General features: G+C 37.5%; 2 long non-coding RNA genes across 2 annotated transcripts in view; one reads left to right on the top strand and one right to left on the bottom strand.

The window, feature by feature from the left end:
* Positions 1 to 4,731, top strand: part of LOC138166782 (uncharacterized) — a 19,919-nt gene extending 15,188 nt beyond the window's left edge. Inside the window, exon 6 of the long non-coding RNA XR_011169736.1 lies at positions 3,289 to 4,731. This is a non-coding gene — a long non-coding RNA (uncharacterized lncRNA). The remainder of the gene's footprint in view (positions 1 to 3,288) is intronic.
* The window catches only part of LOC138166801 (uncharacterized), a 36,274-nt gene continuing 33,940 nt past the window's right edge, over positions 2,616 to 4,949 (bottom strand). Inside the window, exon 3 of the long non-coding RNA XR_011169739.1 lies at positions 2,616 to 2,879. This is a non-coding gene — a long non-coding RNA (uncharacterized lncRNA). The remainder of the gene's footprint in view (positions 2,880 to 4,949) is intronic.

Below are 4,949 nucleotides of genomic sequence, written 5' to 3'. Positions count from 1 at the left end.
ATCTATCTATCTATCTATCTATCTATCTATCTATCTATCTATCTATCTATCTGTCTGTCTGTCTGTCTGTGTCTGTCTATGTATCTATATGTTTATCTGTCTATCTATGTATCTATGACCTATCTATATCTCTATCTACATATATGTATATATGCACACATATATGTATTTGCATATTATGTGTGTCTCTGTGTGTATATATGTATGTGTATACACGCATATTTAAATGCTTGTTGACTTGACTTTGAATTAGAATATAAGATCTTTGAGATCAGGGGCTATTTTGCTTGCTTGTATTTGGATTCCCAATGACTAGAGGAGTGCATGGCTCATACTAAGCATGTAGAAAATTCTCTGTCTCTCTCCCTCTCTCCCTCCCTCCTTTCCTTATTCAAAATCTATGATATTATATTGAAGGAGTTAATGAATTATATATATAATTTCATTTTTAGCACCAACTGGCACTATCTCCCCTTTCCCCAGTCAAATGCCTCCCTAGGACTCCCCAAAAATTATTTATGGTGGTAGTCTGGGCCCCATGAAAATGAAAAGTACTAGACAATTACCTCCATTACCACACGTTAGGGAAGCATATGTATTTTAATATCTAAATCTAATCTTTCTAATCTTTTTAATTTCTCTTATACAATGACTATTCTTCAAAGAGCTAAAATTCTTCACCCCCTCTGCCACCACCAGTCTTCTCTTCACCAAATTACATACCCCCAGTTCCTTCAATGGTCCACATATGCAAATTCACTAAATAAATGCTTATTGACTGAATAGTTTCATTCAGTTTTATGACTATCCATTGTACATCTAAACCCTATCAGCAGTCTGAAATGTTTGTCCTGGTCCCATGGAGAGTCAGAGAAGAGAACATTAATGGATCATTAGAAATCCCTCACAGCTATTACAACTATGTGCTATTGTGAGAAAACTCTATGCATAGTCAACATCCACACTGACAATGGCAACATTTACATGTTCTTGAGTTTGAACCTGTGATTTCATTGTCTTAGGGAGTTCAGGTGAGGAAATTTAAGACAATTTCCTCTACCAATGAAGAACCATAGCTTATTTTGCAAAATGCTATACAACTCTAAAATGTTTGAGAATCTGGGGATGGGAGAACCCAGACCTGTAATTGTATCAGTGTAGAGCACACCGGTATGGAAAGAACCTAAACTAATGCATATCAGCAACTTGTCTGCTACTTAGAGTCCTAGAGGATTTTCCATGGTGCTTAGAGCTTAAGTGGCTTGTGATTTCACTGGCATGGGAACGCCCCATGAAAAAATGCACTTTATGCATGCAGATCAACAACTGTTCTGGAACTTATCTTCTGAGGGAATTTGCAGGGTGCTGAGAGGTCATGTGCCCTGCCCAGGGCTATGCATCAACCATGTGTGAGAGCCTGGATTTGAATCTAGGTCTTCCTGAGCCCAAAGCCAGAAATCTACCCACCATACCAGGTGTCTGCTCAATGTAAATAAATTAACATGATTATTTTTCTTACAAAAAAAAAATACTAAATATTTTTTTTTGAATTACAAATGTGCTTAAATACTATAGACAGTACTTTGATTTATATAGTATGGCAATCAAATGAGTTAGTATATGAACAAGTAGTTTAGAAACCTAGTTTGTAACAATAGAAATGCTAGTTATTAATATGCTCATAATTAATTTATGTGGTGTGAAGTGGGAGCTAATTGTAAAGAAGAAACACTAGAGCACATTGTCTATTGATATTGGGTCTCTGGATTCATCTTCATAGGGTAACAATTCTCAAACGAGGCCTACCGGCTGGAAGGCAGAAGAGGTTCTCACGATAAAGGTCACTGAGAAACATTGGATGGCTTTTCTGGTGGTGGCTTGGTGCTTCAAAATATAAAGAGAAGCTTCAGGGGAAAAAAGATATGCTATGCTTTTAAATTAACTTGGGAATGAAATGTATATAAATTGGTGGAAATGTGTGTGTTTTTTTGATTATGAAATTCCCAAGAGGCTTATTCATTCTTGGAAGTTATGGGTAAAGAGAGCTCACTGATAATATAGAATCACAATACCTTCACCTTTTTGATGAAGAGCTAGGTGATTCAGAGGATGAAGTTCTGGACCTAGGGTTCTAATGTGGCACCAGGCAGTAACTATGTGACCTTGAACATGTCACTTAACATCTCTCTGCCTCAATTTGTCCATCTGTAAAGTAGCGATAATAAGAGAACCTACTTCCTAGAGATGCGAAGACAAAATGAGGTAATATTTGTAAAGTGCTTTGCAAATCTTAATGTGTTATCGAAAAGCCATCCATTATGATGATTACTTTTTTCTTTTCCAACCCATTTGGTTTGCTGTAAAACCCAGAGATAATGAAAATTGCCACCCCACCAGCAGTGGGCTGGGATGGGAGAGTCATTACCTCTCTTTACATACAGTAAAAGAAAAATCCCTGGTCACTTTCTGCTAACTTCTGGAGGTTTTAAAGTTTTTCTTCCTCTATCTCCTGCTACTAGTCAAAAATGAGAACAAAATGTGCTGGTTTTGTTTTTCCTTGGGTGGGTGGGGCAGTGAGGGGCATTAACATTCTTGACCTGGTTTGAGAAGAGCTAGCTAGCATTTTTGTTTCAGTTCATTCTTGGCCTCTTCCCAGCTTTGGTGGAGTGGTAGATGATTCGTTTATTTGGTTGAAAAAGAAGTTAGGTACACGAACTTATTTTTAATAACAATACAAAAAGTCACATTCATATTATTTCTCTAAAATGGGTCAATAACCAGGATATATAATTTTCATATTCATGATCAGCTTTTCTCTGGTTATGTGCCAAGCTTAGAATGAATGCTGTGGTCTCAGACTTGGAAACTCTGCATCTCACCTAGGGAGAGAACAAAAAATTAAGGATACTAGCCAGGCCTGAGGCATGAGACCTGAGGCCACTGAGTCTTGGATCCTGACACTTAAATACCACATAACTCTTCAGTTCCTAGCCCAATGCTTTTTTTTTTTTTGTGCCTTTTTGGAGGGCAATTGGGGTTAAGTAACTTGCCCAAGGTAACATGGCTAGTTTTGTGTGTGTGTGTGTGTGTGTGTGTGTGTGCGTGCATGTGTGCATGTGTGTGTGTGTGTGTGTTAAGTGTCTGAGGCCAGAACCGAACTCTGGTCCTCCTGACTCCAGGGCTGGCGCTTTACTCACTGTGCCACCTAGCCGCCCCTAGCCCAATGCTTTGACATACGCTTGGTGTTTAATAAATATTTGCTGATTGACTGATTGGTCTTTTTTCCAGATAGAGTATGAAAGTGAGTTCTCTGGGCTGAGATATTTCTCAGATAATGGGGTACAGGATCATCTCCATCTCGATGACTTTTGGACATGTAATACAAACCTTCTCTAACAATCAAGGAGTCCTGGAGTTAGGGGAATATGAAAAAAAAAAGCAGGGAGGGAGAGAAATGACATGGAGAGTGTTGTTCTAAATCAGGGGTTCTTGACCTTTTTTGTATCATGGACCCATTTGGCAGACTGGAGAAGCCTGTAGACTCCTCCTATCGAGGACAGCCAGGTGGATCAGTGGATAGAGCGTCCAGCATGGAATCAGAAAGATTTATCTTTCTGAGTTTAAATCTAGTCTTAGACACTTAATAGTTGTGTGACCCTGGGCAACTCACATAGCCCTGTTTGCCTCAGTTTCCTCATCTGTAAAATGAATTGGAGAAGGAAATGACAAACCACTCCAGTATCTCTGCCAAGGAAACCCCAAATGGGGTCACGAAGACTTGGATATAACTGAAATGACTGAACAACAACATGTATTACTCAGTATAATAATTGAAAGAAATGATAATTTTCAGTTAGTCACTGAAAATTAAAAAAAAAAAGTTTTTACCAAGACTATCATCCACATCCAGAGAAAGGATTATGGAATCTGAATGCAGATTGAAGCAAACCACTTGCTCTCTCTCTTTTTCATTTCATTTTGTTCTGTTTCTTCTTTCTTTTTGTTCATTCCATTTTATAATTCTTCTTTATAACTTGAGTAATGTTTAATGTGAAGGTATATGTACAACCTATATCAGATTGCATGCTGCCATGGGGGAGAGAAGGGGAGAAAACTTGGAACTGAAAAACTTGTGAAACTGAATGTTGTAAAATAAAAGTAAATAAATTTTAAAAATGTTTTCACCCATGCAAGTTCATAGAATCCCTGAAATCTGAACCACTGTTCTAAACTGCTAAGCAAATGACCTTTATTAGTGTGGGGTCCAGAACTATTGCTAAACCTTTTCGAATTCTAACTTAGAATCAATTAGAAAAAAAGCACATTTTTTCCATTACCTCCCCTTTCCTTGTCTTACTAATATTTGCACTGTCATGTCTTTGTAATCCTTATGTGTCAGTTAACATGTTGTAAACATATTTCCCTTTACTAGATGGACTCAGGACTCTTATCTGACTCTGCTTTTATGAATGTCCTAGGCAAAAAGAATCATAGCAGGGAGACCCTTAGACTAAGCAAACTAGCAAAGACTGAGTGAAGCTGGCCTTTTTTGAGTCCAACCAATATCAGAGATGACATATTAACTGCTTAATAATTAGAACCATTCCAAAATGGAATGGATTGCCAACAGAGGAAATGGGCTCCTTCTTTAATTATTGGAAGAACTAGGATCTCTGAGGACCCTTTTAACTCTAAGACAATGAGATCTTTACTAGCCATGTGACCTTGGGCAAGTCACTTAACCCCAGTTGCCATGCCCTCCCCTTCCAAAAAGCAAAAAAAAAAAAAGATAGATGATAGATAGATATAGATATCTATATCTATTGTTTTGTAGATATATCAAAGTGTTTTGTAGATAGAAAGATGATATTTATATCTGTCATCTATCTAACTATCTGTCTGTCTATCTATCTATCTATCTATCTATCTATCTATCTATCTATCTATCT

This window comes from Petaurus breviceps, unplaced genomic scaffold (genome assembly GCF_028583685.1).
Source record: "Petaurus breviceps papuanus isolate PSGF00001 unplaced genomic scaffold, PetGlider_PUasm1.0 126, whole genome shotgun sequence".
Lineage (NCBI taxonomy): Eukaryota > Metazoa > Chordata > Mammalia > Diprotodontia > Petauridae > Petaurus > Petaurus breviceps.
The sequence above is the reverse complement of the archived record's forward strand: the minus strand, read 5'-3'. Positions and strand labels throughout refer to the sequence as shown.